The following is a 17766-nucleotide window of genomic DNA, read 5'->3' on the forward strand; positions in this document are numbered from 1 at the left end:
AAAGTATTTCATTTTCCAGCCTGTGTTCCCTTGGAAGCATAGTTGAACAAACTAAAAAAAAATGGGTACAAGTGATGTCTGATAGGATTTTTGTACTTATTTGCAAGGTTGCAACAGAAGAAAATGAAACCATATAACAAGGTGGATATAATTAAATGCTCAAGTCAATATCTACTTACTGCTGCAAATCCTGCTCCGTCTTTTCCCTCTGGTGTCTCATGTTGGTTTGGCTTTATCATTGCTTATAAAAATTTATCCGAATAAATTAAAGGAACCAGCCAGCCTTTCATCAGAGTATACTCATACAGAGATCATCTGCAAAATGCAATGTTCTTTTCTTTTTCAAGACCCTGGAAACATTTTTGCTATTTGACATGCAAGAATCTTCACTCTTGCAATGATCAGTGCAGAGAGGAGACATCGTAATCAAGGAAAATGCCTACCAAATTGACTCCCCTCCTAAAAGCCATCTGTGTATAATGATTCCCCTGCAGCAACTGTAAAGTCATAAGCAATTGAGAGAGTTGCTCAAGCTAAGAGAAAGCGCAAATCACAGAATTGAGAATTATAGGACAATAAAGTCAGCCTGGCCACAGAAGATCTAAAATCACACAAGTTATAAAATGTGGAATGATAAATCTTGTGTTATTTCATGCCTATGAAAGCTAACATATTTACTAGCTTCTGCCAGCACCCCACCTCCCCTTCTTTTGTTTCAATTTAAATATTAAGGAATACAAACATTTCCTATTCCCGGAGCTTAATTAGTAACTAAAGTCTAGATTAGATAGCTGTCTGAATCACAAGAGGAAAGGGGAAATATTTAAGAGAATGCCTCAACAGCTCTAAAATTGTTCTGTCTTTGGCCACATGAAGACAAAAATAAGAAAATCATAGAATTGTATTCCTATAAGTTTAAACCTCTAATTTTACAAATGTTTGGGAATGATGTTATCACCTCTCCTTTCTCATTGCCCTCAGTTTCAACCTACCTCAACCTACTCATGTCCTCTACTATATTAAAGAGCATTTGCCAGTGCCAGAGATCTAGGTGTCATTTCCATTGAGCCCACCTCTAAATCTCCTTGATTCATGCCCACTTCTGTCCATCCTTGTGGTCTCTACCCAGGCCATACCTTCACTATCTCTCCCCTAGACGGCTGTGATAGCAACTGAGCTCTTGTTGTGCCTTCAGCCTTGCCATCTTGCTCTAATGCATACCCTCTTCTCAGCGGGGAAGTCAGAGAAATGCTTACAAAGGGTTAATTTCTTTCACATTTTTTTTATGATTTTCCATCACACTCTGAATAATGTCCAAGGCTCCTAACAGATTCACAAGACCCCTGATAACCCCAATCAAATTTCTTCCACATCTGCCACTCATTTGTACCCACCACCTCAAATTCCATTGAATTCCTCAAACACAACATGCTCTCTCCCCCATTCCCACATCCTGCTCCTTCTGCCCCCAATACTCTTCTCCTGTCACCTCACTAACTACTATTTACATTAGGTTGCAGCCTAATGCTCATCTTCTCCAGAAAATCCTGAGCGTCCCTGCAGGTGTGATTGTGCACCCCTCTAGTGTGCTTTCGGAGCTCTCTCTAGAGCTGTCACAAAGCACTTGCTCTATGTTATTGCTGTTGCTCATTAGGTATCTGCTTCTCAGCTAGCTGGCAAGCATTATGACAGGAAGGATCAAGTCTATTTTGCTAATTTTAATTCCCTACCTTTTAGGATAGTTTCTGGGACAGAGAGGGTATTTACATTGTGTTTCTTAAATAAAGGAATGAATAAACTTACATAATTGTTCAAATTCTTAGTGATCTAGGTAATATATTTAGAACTAGATACCAAACTAGTATTTCTGCTCTACTAAAGTTCAGGGATATTTGTTGCTAATTTCATGCTATTAATTTATTCAGTAAATGTTATTTTAAGTGTATGAGTACAAGTAGCCATTGAGTATAACTTTGGAGCTTATAAAACACTTCACTCCTTAATCCAAAATCCTGTCCTATACATTAGTAACTTTATAACCTTGTTTTAAAAGATGAAGTTGTTTCCTTCCTTTTTTCCTTCCTTTCTTCCAATTCAGTCAGAAAGTCCTGCCACAAGGGAGGCATTGGGGAGGGTGGGAAGGCAGGGATTGGGACCTGGCAAAGAGAAATTTCAAATGGGCCAGCAGACCAATGGGGTGAAGTGTTTGCCTATGAACAGGGTTTAGGCAAATAAGCAAACATATTAAATATCATGGGAGCCAAATTTCTCACTCCTGAAGAAGGAAGGAAAGAAGGAGGAAATGAGAATGAACTGTGATATGAATTAGACCTAGAGATATCACTATAAACTCATGGTTTTCAATATATAACCCTGGGACAGGAACAACTTTGCTGGTTTGAGAAACAACAGAAGAGCCTTTGTGGCCAGAACGTAATGAGCAAGGCAGAGAATAGAAAAATAAAATAAAATAAAATAAAATAAAAAAGAAAAAGAAAAAAAATGAAACCTCGAGTTTACCAGGACCTATTAAACCAGACTCTTAGTAAATGAAACCAAGAAGTTATTTCACAAGTTATTTCTAAGCACTTAAAAATAGATGAGCCAGGCATGGTGGTACATGCCTATAATCCCAGTTGCTAAGGAGGCTGAGGCGGGAAGGTCACTTGAGACCAGGAGATCAAGGCTGCAATGAGCTATGATTGTGCCACTGCCCTCTAACCCGGGCAACAGACTGAGAACTCGCCTCCAATACAGTAATAATAATTTAAAAATGTACAGTTTCCTACACTAAAGAAGGACCTAAAAATATTAACACAATCAATATTTCTAACTTTAATGACATCAGAAATATATGTAAATAAGAAACCAGGAAACCAAGGGGAGGAAACTGAATTCAGTCAGCGCTAAATGAAATGGCACAAGCTAGCAATTCTTGATCATTGGTGTTTTCTGTTGCTGAGCCATTTTCAAGGATTTAAATCCCAGCACAAAAGAAATACAATGTTTACTATTTTTTCTTAAAAGAATATTAACATAACTCTAGATAATCTGCTCTTGGGGTTGCTATTTATACTAAGTTGTATAGATAGAAAAGTTTATATAAGTAATTTGAATGGTAAATACCATTGTCATGACTACATAATTCTACAAACATTCTTCCTTTAGTAAAAACTGTACTAATACTATTGAGAATAAATGTTCCTGCTAAAATATTACAAAAAATAAAGTTTCTAAACTAATATTTGCATTTATTTATTATTTGTAATTAGAGGAGTCAAGAGAAATCTTAACCAATTTGCATAGGAACATGCAAACTGAAAGAATCTGCTCAACAGCTATTAGAAAACCTCTCTAACAATTCTTTTGTCCTGAGGCTGAAAATCCTTTGACTTGGCAACTCAATGACAAGTGATGATCACTATTGACTGGAGAAATGTTGCCTTTTTCAATTAAAAAAAATTTACCTTTGACTGATATCATGATAATTCTATTTTGGAAAAGTGTCACTGCAGTAATTGAAAACATGTTAGGAGAGAAATGATTACCCACTGCATCAGTAAGCGTCTTGGCAGAAAACAGATGGCATACTCCAAGTGGGTGACTTGGGATGAGTTTAATAAAGACTCTTTACAAAAGTGTAGGTAGAGTTTAGCGAAATAAGCAATGCAGAACCCCAGGAACAGCAACATGTTTAAGACCCAAGAAGGCAAAGGGAGGAAGTGGTTTAGAATCCAGAGAGAGTAGGTGTGGACAGAAGGCTGTCTGGCAGGAGCAGGGACACAGTCAACTCACAGCCCAGCAGGGAGGTAGCTGGTGGAATACATACCCCAACCTCATTCTCCTCCTGCCTTCTGTCTCCCCATGGGCTGAATCCATCCTGAATCTGGAGAGCTTGCTGATACACACCATGTAGCTCAGCCTTCCATGGCAAAGAGCAGACGACATCCAGTTCAGAATGATAACAACATTTTTTATATTACATAGTGTACCCTACTTCTCCACAGAAATAAGACTGGATTGTCTTTCTTGGAAAGCATGACAACAGCCTCCAGATCACACATTTTCCCTGTCTCTTTGGTCCATTTTCATAGCAATTGTTGATGAGTCATTTTACTAGTTTTGGTCATTCATCATCTGTGTGCTCTTTGCTTGGTATCAGCAACCAGGCCTTTGTTAAAATGTCCAGCTTTCCCCCCTGCAGCCTGTTTGTTTGAGAACAGTTACTGCCACATGAGACTTTAGAGTAGAGTGTGGCATAGGACTTTGACTATTGCAATGACATCCTTCAACTACAGGTGACTTACAGGGATATGTCTGGTCTAACTGATCCAAACAGACTGAATCCTGTTGACTGATGGGTTAAGAGACACACTCTCTCTCCCCGGCCTCACCTTCCACTCCCACCCCTACCTCAGTTTGAATGAGCAAGCCTCGGGGATACAAGGGGAGATGCTTGCTGAAAATAGAAGCAACACCAAGAAATTAGAACCAAAAAAGAAAAATCTCTTATTATTACTAGATCAAGGTATTCCTGCCACTGTCCTTTTTTAAAAAAAAATGAGGCAATAAGTGCTCTTTATTGTTTGAGTCTGCTTTTCTGCTGCTCATCACTGAGAAATGTCTTACCAACACAATTGACTGTATCATACCTCTGTCAAGGCCTCTTGGTGCTTCCCAAAGAAATAACTACTTTCTAGGTAGTCTCAGTTAAAGTTCTTGAAAACACCTGCTCATAACATATCATTAATAAACTTTGAGCAGCTTACTGAGAATCTTCAATGCTTATATGTTAACACCTGAAATTAGTTTACTTAGAAGAAATGTTTGGGTTAGTCAATAATAATCTAACAAGATTATGAAACATCACTCCTTCTACATTTTGCAGATATTTCCCGAGGTTACTATGTACTAGACAATGGGGACTTAAAAATGATTAAGACATAAAGTCATTAGAGAGTTTACTAGAATTAAGCAGAGGCACATCAAGAAGCTCATTTTACAAAAAGTGATATAATATTATAATTGAAGTACATACAAGAATCTAGAGGACCCTCCAAAAACGGAGCTATCAATTGTACTACGATGCAAGAAGTCTGGTAAGGCTTTATATACAAGATGCCTTGTAAGCAGAGCCTTGAAGTACACACAGGATCTTTGACAAGGAAGTGTGACAATGCAGGCCACAGAGGTAGCATGAACAAAGGCACAGTCACCTGAAGCGGTTCAGTGTGGCTTCTGTAAAGGCAGAGTAGCAGAGTGACTAAGGAGTGCTTACTTCCACCTTGGCACCCCGTCTTTTGCTAGCTACGTGATCTCAGGCAAGTCACCTTTTTCTTTGTATCATTTTCCTCATGTGTAAAACAAGACTAATAATAGTTTCCTGTTCATATTTGTCCCACAGTTCATTTAAGCAAGTTCTATTGCAATTAAAGTACCCATCGCTCATAAAATGCTATTATTTGAAGAGATATCATTGATTAGGCTGGAAAGGAAGACTGATGCCAGGCTCTGAAAATTCTTATGAACTCTGCTAAATAATGGATTTTATACAATGTAGTTTTACATAATATAATGGGTTTTATATAATTTAATGTATGCATCAGACATCAAAGTTTTAAGTAGACAGGAACAGGTTTGTATTTTAGAAGAAGAATTGTGACAGGGTGACTCTTGAATTGGAGTGAGGAGTAATTGAAAGCAGAGAAACTAGAATATTACAATAGCCCTTAGATGATAAAAGGATGTAGCCTGAATCAGGACAGTGGTAGGAGGGGTGCAGAAGAAGTGACAGAAATGCAAAAGTGAAGGATCAAGCATGGTGGCAAACTTACTGGTGGATGATAATGCCTTTAGTAAACAAAGATCAGGAAAGAAGGAATAGGGCTGGAGGAGAAAACCATAAGCCCAAGTTTTGGACCTGCTAGATGCTAGTTGTCCATATGCCGAGAAAATAAATAATTCTAGAAGCTGTTGGAAAAATGAGTTCAAGAGGGAGTTACAGGCTGGAGGCCAATAAATGAGAATCAATTGCAAATATATTACATCTAAAGAAAGGGAAATGATGTGCCTACCCAACAACGAGGATAGAACCCTGAAAAATGCTAACACAAATAGAAGAGTCAGCAAAGAAGACTTAAAAGTAACCACGAGTGTGGGAGAATATAAAGCGGAAGAGTAGAGATCTCAAAAACAAGGGAGGAAAGAGCTTCAAGGAGCAACTTTTAGAAATGAAAGGCTTACAGAGATGGCACTTAGAATGCATAATGACTCAAAGGACACCACTGCTAACAGGAATCATTTTTAAACCCAGAGAGAAGTTTCAGAAGCATGATAGAAGCTGCACGCAGACAGCAGTGGCTAACGGCAAAGAGAAAAGTGAGGACTGGACCAAGCTGAATAATCCACTCTTTCAAAGAGCTGGTTGGCAACTCTCTCAGGCTTCCCTCCTTTTGCAATTCCATTGACCTTAGTGTCAGACAATGTTATAACCACACAATGTGTGTAATAGGGCTGTGTTATTGGCTGGAACTCCTCAAAATGGATCTTTTATCATCAGAAAGGCTTGTTTTTGAAATCCAGGTGTTGAACAATGAGAACATGTGGACCCAGGGAGAGGAGCATTACACACTGGGGGCCCTTGTCAGGGGGCTAAGGGAGGGACAGCAGGGAGTGGGGAGGGTGGGAAGCGATAACATGGGGAGAAATGCTGGATACACTATCCACCTATGCAAGAACCCTGCATGACCTGCACATTTACTCAAGAACCTAAAGTAAAATTTAAAAAAAAATAAAATAAAAATAAAAGAAATTAAAAATGAAAAGCCAGGCAGTTACAGACAGCATTTTATTTGACTTTTCAAGAACTTTCCTCTATTCTCTTTGTAAGAACTTTACTCAGGACAAGTAGCAGTGATTTAAGAGTTATATTTCCAGTTCCTGAAAGCAGACAATAAAACACTGATGAGGTCTTATTCATTCATGGGTCATCATCAGGAAATAGTGAATGCTAAGAAGAATTTTATGCAATACAAGCAGTATAGAAGCTGTCTAGATACATATTAACACCATCTTTCATATTTATTATGGCTCTGAAAAAGAGAGGTCAAAGCTTTATTTCCAAAGTTACCTTGCTAACCTCCAAGTCCACCTTTGGGTACAAGAAAGAGATAAATATTTGTCCCAATATATAAATAGATAAACTGAATTTCAGAAGACCCAGAAGGAGCTCAATGTGCAGAGTTTACAACAGAGATTTCTGGGCATGATTTATTAAAGCATTAGAGCAGTGTCCATCAAAGTATGGTCCATGAACCACTTGTATCAAATTTATGTTAGGTTCCTTTTTTTTAGAAATGCATATTAGTGGGGTCCCTGTTCCATCACTTATCTGCTTCTCTGAAGGCAGACCATGAACTCTGAATTTTAAAAATGTCACAGGAGATTCTGAGGTATCTCAACATTTCAAAAACACTGAAAGATCTCCAATGACTCAACAAGGACAGTACTTATTGAGCATCTATTAAATGCCAGTTATTTGCCAGTCACTTCACACAATGCCAATACACACAACATTATTCCTGTCCTAAAGTAGTTTTACTACACTTGGATATTATTGTCTTCCCTGTTCACAACCCCCAGATCTGGGGCAGCATTATCACACAGCGCAGCTGAATGGACCAGGAATACGGCTGGACATCTAATCAACAGTTCTCTCTGTGTATCAATAATTTGAAACAGGACAGAGAAACTGTAGGTGGTTGGTGATATATGCTGAAGCTGACCAACTAGGATTAGATTTTTGGTTAGTGGCCATGGTGAGCTATATGCAAAGGGAGCCAGCAGAAGTAGAACATCAAGAAAAAGAGAAGGGTGGATGAAACTCACCGAGAGAAGCAGACCTTGAGAGCCAGGGAGAATGGTCTTAGTTCCTGATAACTTTCTAGTTTCCCCAAGGCCCTACTGTCACTGCTTCCATGAGATTCCCTATACCCTTATATTAAAACTTTTACTCAAACTAGTTTGATTGTTTTTCTGCTGTCAGAGATTATAAGAGCCTTATGTGGAGCACATAACATGTAACTGAATAAATTGAGCTCGTGCATTTCCATTCTCCACCACTGCAATAAAAGGGAATCACTCTCTGGCCAGTTGTGTGAGCCCGAAATCTTGATGTCATTTCATTCTCTCGTCTCTCACATCCAATATCACCAAAAATGGCTGATTTCAGCTCTGATATCTCTCAATACTATTTATTTCTTTCCATAACTGTTATCCTAGATTAAGCTACCTAAGTGCCTACCCCAGGCACATTCTGGTCAACCCATAACCCACTCTTTGTTCTGCTCAGGTAGGCATCTCCAAAAGGCATCTGAAAATCGGATCATATCCCCAGTACCCTACTGCCACACCAACCATCAACCAATGGTTCTCCATTGCACTTGGTATAAAGATCAAAATCCTCAACAGAGCTGACAAGGCCCAGTGTGGTCTCATCTGACCCCACCCTTATCTTGCACCTTGTATTCTCTGCTCAACCCTCACTGGCCTTCTCTCAGGAAATAACACTTCCCATGCTTCTTTTCACAACAGCACCTATGTGAAGGTTCTTCCTCAGTCTATAACATTCCTCTCTCCCTATATGCCTAGTTAACTCCCCCTACTCATCCTCTGGACCTCATCTCAGGCATTATTTTTTCAGGGAAGCCTTTTCTGATCTCTCTGACAAGGCCCAACACCTCTAGTGCAAATTGTCATGACATTGTGTGACTTACCTTTTGCACACTTATCACGATTGCAACTTTAAAGTTGTGTGATAATCTAATAATCTAATAATTACCCAGTAGGCTACCCAGAGTCTGTTTTGTTCACCAGTATATCCCCAACACCCAGCACTCTATCTGATACATAGTGAGTTCTCTGAAACACTTGTTAAATTTTAAATGACTAGAATTGGTAAGAAAAAAAATCAGAAACAGTGCATGACAACCAAATTTTTATTAACCCCAGTATAAGTTTGCCCAAGCTGCAGACCAGATGGGGAAAATAGAAGATGGAAAAGTCAGGCACGTTTATGAAAGATACTGATATGAATCAGGTAGAGACAACAGGGAGCTTGAGCTAGTTGGGACTTAGTTAGGTAGTGGACCAAAATCATTTAGAAACTTGAGATGAAATGGCAATCTAAAGATAAACACATGACAATCCACATATGACAGGCAACCTGGATCAGGAGCCAGAGCAGGACTACAAAACTACAAAAGATTCTGTCTAAGAGAAAATTTCTACATGAGGCTACAGATAATTGAGTGAGAATGAAGGGAATGACCTGGGTTGTCAAGGAGCCAGATAGAGCACTGAGGGGAGACGCTGCTGGTGGGGCAAGATGAGAAACAGTAGAAAGAAATATTCACAGGGGAGTCAGATCTTCATCTATACTTAGTATGTGACAGGTAACTGTCTAAATGCTTGAAGGCACTATTTCATTTTAATTTTCACACTAATCCAATGAGGTAAGCAAGCTTATTGTATCAATTTCACAAATGAGAAAACTGAGGCCTGCCCAAGGTCAACAATTAGTAAATGGCAGCACCAACTTTTGTACCCAGAGAGGCTGACTCTATACTTTTATCTACTATAGAATGTTCTTCCTTTACAAAATTAGGGACCAGAATGGCTTATTGATGAAGCTGGTTCTTGCCTTGGCTACAAAATGAGATCCAAAAATAAGTAAGTCTGTGAGAACAAAAGTAAGATGGGAGAAGCTTCTTATAAAATGGAATGAGATATCCCTAAACAGATCAAGAAATGACATTATTTAACGTCATGTCATTTAATAAGCAGTAAGTCATAGTTTCTAACAATATGGAATCAGATAAATACTGTTTCAAATACTGACCTCAATGTGTGGCTGTTACTTAAACTCTCTGACATTTGGTTTCTGTTCATATGGGAATATTAAAACCTGGCTCATAAAGTTGTTTAAAAGAAATAATGTATTTGAAAGTCATTAGTACAGAACTAAAGGATGCATTTGATAATTAATCAGAAAAGGTATTTTACGGAACTGAGTTATTTGTAGAGGTTGTTGAAGGGGGAATATGAAACTTCGTTGTTGTTATACCTATGAACCAAATGGTTCATTACCAGTGAGTTGACAGATACACATATGTGCAAGGATAACCTTCTTATTAGCTAAATGTATCCTGTGGGAAGACCAAAAATTTCACAATGATGGCTGTTGAATGAAGCTGATAACTCTGTAGATACATTTTGCCCTAAGAAATGCTGACAGCTAAAGTGAACTCACCTTACATGAGACTCAGAATTCTCCAAGCAGCTTTAGAATTGGCTTTAGAAGTATTTCTGAGAGTCAAAAGCTTTAAGGCTTCCATTTCCAAGCTATACCTTGGAGCATACCCATAAGAGCTACTCTTCCATAAGGCAGCAAAACTGGTTTTCTAAGACTATCATGCCTATCTTTAAAAAACTGAAGAATCTGAAGATTTTGAGGCAGATTCACCAGTGACATTGCAGTTCTTGACTTTGAAGATGGAGCTAATGCAGATGTGAAAAACATTCATCCTCAAACCTTTTAATAGACGACACATTTTTTGAGGGCAATTTGGCAAAATCTATGGAAAAAAATTTGATACACATTTTCTATAATCCAGCAAACCAATTTCTAAGAATCTATTCTATAAAAATGTTCATACACCCATGAAAAGAAATATATGTAAAAAGGTGTTTTGGGAAATACTGTCATAAATGCCCATCAAAAGATAAATAATTCCATAAATTAGGGTATCTACATTAAGTAAAATGCTAAGGGCTAATTTTAAAAAAGGGATAGATACATATCTACTAACCTGAAAATATGCTGTTATACTAAGCTTAAAAGGCTACGGAACATCAAAAATACATAATGCAGTCTTTTTTGTTTAAAATATGTATCACATGGCTTTGCAGATGCTCATAAAGTTGGGAGCCCTGTACTATCAGCCACGGTCAACCCCACCATGTTCTTCAACATTGCTATCATTGGCAAGCCCTTGGGCCACGTCTCCTTTGAGCTGTTTGCAGGCACAGTTCCAAAGATGGCAGAAAATGTTTGTGCTCTGAGCACTGGAGAGAATGGATTTTGTTATAATGGTTCCTTCTGCTTTCACAGAATTATTCCAGAGTTTATGTGTCAGGGTGGTGACTTCACATGCCATAAGGGCACTAGTTGCAAGTCCATCTATGGGGAGAAATTTGATTGTTAGAACTTCATTCCAAAGGGTACAGATCCTGGCATCTTGTTCATGGCAAATGCTAGACCCAACTTAAACAGTTCCCAGTTCTTCTTCTGCACTGCCAAGACTGAGTGGCTGGATGGCAAGCATGAGGTCCTTGGCAAGGTGAAAGGAGGCATGAACATTTTGGAGGCCATGGAGTGCTTTGGGTCCAGGAATGGCAAGACCAGCAGGAAGATCACCATTCCTGACTGTGGACAACTCGATTAAGTTTGACTTGTGTGTTATCTTAACCACCAGGAAAGCAGCTCCCACCCCATTTGCTCGCAGTGTCCTAGATTTTTTGTGCTCTCGCTGCAGTTCCCTGTGGGTTCCATGTTTTCCTCGTTCCCTCCATGCCTAGCTAGGTTGCGGAGGAAAGTTTATGATTACGAAATAAAAACTAAATAACAAAAAAGTGTCACATAGGTCCACATATGTGTACATATATTAATAATTATATGTATATAACCTGCAAATACGTTAGTATTAATGATAGTTATTTCTGGAAGAATGAGATTGTCATATGGCTTGAGGGAATGGGGCAGAGTTAAGCAGCTTTTGCTTTTCATTCTATCATCTTTGGTATTATTTAAATTTTTAACAGTAAACAATTATAACTTTTGTTATTGAAACAGATTTTTGTGAAAACCATAAATAACAAATAAAGTCTACAGCAATGCATCTTAAAATCTTCTATCCACTTTCATCCACTTCTTTTCTATCCCTTGACTCCTCTTTCATCCCCTCTCCCCTATTTCTAGGAAAAGTCCAGCTCTAGCATGAGTGTCCAGCATGAAGTCTCTTGTCTTTCCTAACCTAACTTCTTGCTTCTCCTGTTTTGTCTATCTCTTCTCTTTTTCTTAATTCGGCATCATCAACCCCAGAAAACTAAGCATTCAATGTGGACTACTTCTAAAGGATAGGGGAAAGAGAAGATACTGAATATCTTTTCCTTGGTAAAAAGAGGTTAAAAGAAAACCCTCTTTACTGTAGAGGAGAAGAAGGACACTAACACACAGATGCTCCTCGACTTAACAGTGGGGCCATGTGCCAGTAAACCCATTATAGGACACACTCAATACATCTAACCTACCAAACATTGTAGCTTAGCCTAGCCTACCTTAAACAGGCTCAGAACACTTACATTCACCCACAGTTAGGCAAATCATCAAAGCTTATTTTATAGCAAAGTGTTGAATATCTCATGTAATTTTTTGAATATTGTCCTGAATGTGAAAAACAGAATGCTCGTATGGGTACTCAAAGTACAGCTTCTACTGAACGTGTCACTTTTGCACCACTGTAAAATCAAAGATTACAAGTTGAATTATTGTAAGTTGAGGACCGTCTGTACTAGTAAGTGTTGTTCCATCATATTTACTCCCCATCCCTCAATCACTAAGCTCAAGTGCCACAAAAACAGAAACTGTAGCTTTATTATTATGTCCTCAAAACCTATTATTTAACCAACACATAGTAGGTGCTCAACAATGTTTGCTGAATATATGTTTGAACAAGCAAAGTCCTTAAGCAGCTTATACCCTGTTAGGAAGGCTTATAATTAGAAATATTAAGTAATTTATCCTTAATATCTCATGTGCTGCTGACCCACTATTAACTGAGAGGCTTTTGACAGCTTTAAACAACCCACTGCCAATAACTAAGGACTTGCTTCTGAAAAGTCTGGCATGCTAATACGGCCTGTCAGCCAGGGAACCCAGTGGAGCTGTGCTTAGCAACCAGTCCCTTTGCTATCTATTTTGGTTAGCTATGTCAAAAGTTATTCTAACTTCATTCAATCAATGGCTTCATGGTGTGAAAGAGAGATACTCCAAAGAGATGAGAAAACAGAATCAAAGACATGTATGTTCAACACCTCTAAAGGCTGTTCCAAAATACCTCTCTTCTTTCCCAGTGCAGCTAAGGCTGCATTGCACACTTGTTTACAATCCATTTGGGAGGGACCTATTAAGCAGAAGGAAGGTGTCTTTAACCTTCATCTCCCTGAAAGGAGAAACACAGAACAGCTGTCTGTTTACCACCCCAACCTCATTTCCATGGTGTGGAACCGCTCATTTGGGAATCATGAAAAATAAAACTGTTTCACATTTTTTTTTTTTTTTTTTTTTTTGCCTAAAATGTTCTTAAAGACATTAGGCCCTGGGTAAGCTACAAAATGATTGAAAATGCATGCCACAAAGATTTCTTAGGTGGAAATGGAAAGATGCTTAGCCTCCAAGTTATGAATAAAATACAATGCACAATCTGTGTATTTTTGGTTATCTGTACCATGACTTCTACTTAGTATTTTGACTCAATATCCAGAGAAAAGCCTTTGAATGCGAACACATATTAACTTCCAAAAAAATACCTCAGGTGAAAGTTGGGCCCTTGTCCAAGAGCAGCACTTTTTTTTCTCTATTGGTGCATGCCACCTTGGTTCAAGTGAATACAGACAAGACTGAGCAAGATCATATTCCATCCCCAAGCATGGCCCCCAGACAGAGGCTTTATTATTTCATGTATTCTAGATACACCAATGAAAATGGAAAGAAATCCTGCTGATTTCACTCAACAAATTGTCTTATGCCTTAAGTTAGTTTTGACTTCAAAATTTACAGTGCTAGGTCAGTTTGAACAGGAAGACATGATATAAGTCATTGAGTCCATGCTTCTCCTTGACAGAGGAAAATTAGAACAATTTTTTAGACAAAAAGTAAAAGAGAGCATTACCTAAAGGCCCAGGTGGTGTGAAGCAAAAAGAAAAACTAAAACTAACTCCCTGCTCAGTGTTCCTTCCACTGTAGCACATAGCCTCTCGCCTTGAATTGAGACTACCATCAACATAGTAAGATTTAAATTCAATACATTTGCAGGAGTATCTCCTAGGGTCCCAGAATTAGGCTAGACTTCTGTAAGAGACACAAGTAGGGGGTCAGTGCTAATGGGCATAGGTTTTCTTTTTAGGATGATGAAAATGTTCTGGAATTAGATAGTGGTGATGGTTGTTGAACCTTGCACATACACTCCCACTGAATTGTATGCACAATGGCAAATTTTACAGTTTGTGAATTAGATCTCATTTTTTTTAGTCATACATTTCAGGTAGCCAGAATCCAGTAGCAAAAGATGGCTTTGGCACTAAGTGAAAATCAGAAAGGCTGACTAGCAAGTATCAAATATTTCACGTAAAAGCAAGAACTTAAGAAAATATACATTGGGCTTTCAAAATCCCATAAATCTTATAATGATAAGTCAGTTTTTACAACCTTTTCCTTGTTGAAATCAGTCATTGACTCCAGAGAAAAACTCCACTTTTGCCTAAAATACCAGGATTATATATTTATTTTGCATAAATGTATCGTATAAACATCAATTCTCCTTCAATGTTTGCTCTGTGTATCTAAAATCAGTTAACACACATCTCAATTATCTCTTATGGCTCATTTTCACGACTCATAAAATGTGTGTGTATATTTGAAGTGGTTTGCTTTGGTGCACCATTGGCTTCCTGGCTGTGCAAGTATCTGGAGCCAAAATTTGGTGGGAATAACAGGAATAACAGTGGGAATATGGGCAAGGAAATAAAGATAGATTCTGTTAAAAGACTGTCTTTATGTTCTTTATGGGAAAAGGTACCAGAGTAGGTGGGTAAGCATTTGTACCAAGGCAAAATGCTTCAAATGTACACACAAGTTTTATAAATCATGAAAAAGAACCATAGGAGAAAATCTAGGTGTGGGTTAACAGTTCAGAGACACAGAGAAAAAACAGAAGGAGAGGGTGGATGAAGGGGAAAACACCGTAAATTAAACAAAATAAAAACATAATCCTGGTATTTTAGGCCAAAGTGGAGGTCCCCCCACCCCATGACTAATTTCAACAAGGAAGCAGTTACAAAGAACTGGGCTGGGCACATAATCACTTCACCGTGTATATGTACATCAAAGCATATATATAATCCCAACCTATAATCCCAGCACTTTGGGAGGCTGAGGTAGGTGGATCACCTGAGGTCAGGAGTTTGAGACCAGACTGACAAACATGGAGAAATCCCGTCTCTACTAAAAACACAAAATCAGATGGGTGTACTGGCACATACCTCTAATCCCAGCTACTTTGGATGCTGAGGCAGAAGAATTGCTTGAACTCAGAAGGCAGAAGTTGCAGTGAGCCAAGGTTGCACCATTGTACTCCAGCCTGGACAACAGAAGTGAAACTTCATCTAAAAAAAAAAAAAAAAAAACTGACTCTTTATCTCAGGATTTATAGGACTATTAAAGCCCAAAATAGCATTCATAGACATTACCCATTGGCCTATTCAGAATCCATTTCCTGTTCTTCCCTTTTCTCATGGGAAATCACACCATCCCCATTCTTTGTTAATGTGGTTCATACTGACTCCAGAAGTGGCACGTGATCCAGGCTTGGCCAATGATCTTATCCTAATACCCTGGCCACAGCCATGGTCACATGCCCCAAGTCAGCCTGCAATTCTGGAACTTCTGAAATCACCGTTTAGGAGAGAAGTATCCTTTTGCCCAAGGATTTCTAATTCTATGAATGATGCTACCCAGGAATTGCAGGGAATCATCCATAGAAAGGACCTCCTGGAGAGTAAAGTCAATAAAGAGCCAAAAAATGAAGAATTAGATTCCTGGTGACTAAATGTGAGCTCCTGGATCCACTGTCCTTGGATTGTTTGGATAGACGAATGAATATATTTCTTTTGTTTAAGCCGTTTTGAACCATGTTTCTGTCAATTTCAACAAAAGGTCATGATAAATGCAACATCCTGCCCAAACTTAAAGTTTCCAGATGAGGAATTGAGGTCCAGAGAGAAGTAAGAAGTTGCTTACAGTTGCACAACAGTCAACAGCAGAACCTAAGCAAAAATGCAGATGGCTTCAATTTTAGTCCACTGCCTTTTCTCTACACTTTCAATAAAGATTGATTTTGGTAAGTGAAGTAAGCCAGACACAAAAGGAAAATACTATATGATCTCATTTACATGTAAAATCTACGAAAGTTAAATACACACAAGCTGAGAGAATGGTGGTACCAGGGGTAGGGAGGTAGGCCAAATGAGAAGATATTGGTCAAAGAGTATAAAGTTGTAGTAATGTACAACAATTAAGTCTAGACATTTAATGTACAGCATGAGTACTACAGTTAATAATACTGTGAGCATGCTAGAAATTTGCCATGAAAGCAGATTTCAAGTGCTCTCACTGAAAAAAGGTAACTATAAGAAGAGGTGGATATACTAATTTGCTGACTGTCATAATCATTTCACCATGCCTATGTACATCAAAACATCACGTTGTACATCTTAAATATACACAATTTTTATTTAAAAAGAAAGCTCAAAAAAGTATTGTTTTTGACTTCTTGAAAAGACTCATTTTGGAAACAAGTAGACATCTAAAGCTGAAATGTCACCCATAAGCCAAAGCTTTTAAAGAAAAGCTTTGGTGTACCTGCCTCTGAAAATTACATGTTTTCTCTAACGCACCAAAAAGTAGCAAAGATCAGCAAACATCCAATAGCTTCCCACTGGTATTAGAATCAAATCCAAACTCCTTTCTGCAGTCATCACACACTTGACTGATTGAGCCCCTGACACTCTTGCAACCTCATCTCATACAGTGCTTTCCTTCTGTCACTGTGCTCCAGACACTCTGGTTTTCCTTCACACCCTTGAATGTCCCTCACTCTTGTCCCACTCACCTTTGCATTTGCTAATCCCTCTGGCTAGGATGCTTGTCCTGAACTCTTGGAACAGCTGGCTCCTTCTAGTCTCCAGGTTTCAATTTCAATGTTTCCTCTACCAAGGAGGTCTTTCATCAAAGCAGTTACCTTTTTTTATATCTCTTGAACTCAGGACACTGTTTTAAATTTTATCTATAACATATTGTCATTTTATTTATTATTCACATGTTTGTTGTCTTCCTCTCTCCTGGACTTGATGTGAGCAGAAGCACAGCTCTACAGACCACTGTGAAACCCAAGTGCCCAGCATTTAGAATGCATTGAATAAATATTTCATTTGATGGAAGAAATAAATAAAAGAAAACACCTTCCCGTTCCTAACTTGAGCTCACAGCCTTTCCAACTTTTTCAAAACAAGATTTCATTGTCTTTATTCCCAATACTAGAAAGCTTCGAGAGACTTTCATTACAGCTTCCACTGGCTAGCGAAGGGAGTTCCCCAACCCCTTGCACTTCCCAGGTGAGGTGACACCCCACCCCACTTTGACTCACCCTCGGTTGGCTGCATCCACTGTCTAACCAGTCCCAGTGAGATGAGCCGTGTACCTCAGCTGGAAATGCAGAAATCACACCTTCTGCAGTGATCTGGCTGGGAGCTGCAGATGGTAAATGTTCCTATTTGGCCATCTTGCCAGCCACCCAAAAGTATTCTTCTTAGAAAACCCTTAGAGCATTTTTGCCATTTAAACAGCAGTGATTTCCCAAACCATTTTCTAAA

At 38.7% G+C, this 17766-nt stretch overlaps 1 protein-coding gene across 13 annotated transcripts in view; it reads right to left on the reverse strand.

The window, feature by feature from the left end:
* The window catches only part of PRELID2 (PRELI domain containing 2), a 631123-nt gene that overhangs the window by 356646 nt on the left and 256711 nt on the right, over nucleotides 1-17766 (reverse strand). For 10 of the 13 annotated variants that reach the window (XR_012512535.1, XR_012512533.1, XR_012512534.1 and 7 more), the window contains 2 exons: nucleotides 15379-15501; nucleotides 10523-10634 (listed from right to left, as the gene is read on the reverse strand). The gene's annotated coding sequence lies outside the window, so the exon portion shown is untranslated. The remainder of the gene's footprint in view (nucleotides 1-10522; nucleotides 10635-15378; nucleotides 15502-17766) is intronic. The other 3 variants (XR_012512530.1, XR_012512527.1, XR_012512525.1) reach the window with 1 other exon arrangement.

This window comes from Saimiri boliviensis, chromosome 1 (assembly GCF_048565385.1).
Source record: "Saimiri boliviensis isolate mSaiBol1 chromosome 1, mSaiBol1.pri, whole genome shotgun sequence".
Taxonomy (NCBI): domain Eukaryota; kingdom Metazoa; phylum Chordata; class Mammalia; order Primates; family Cebidae; genus Saimiri; species Saimiri boliviensis.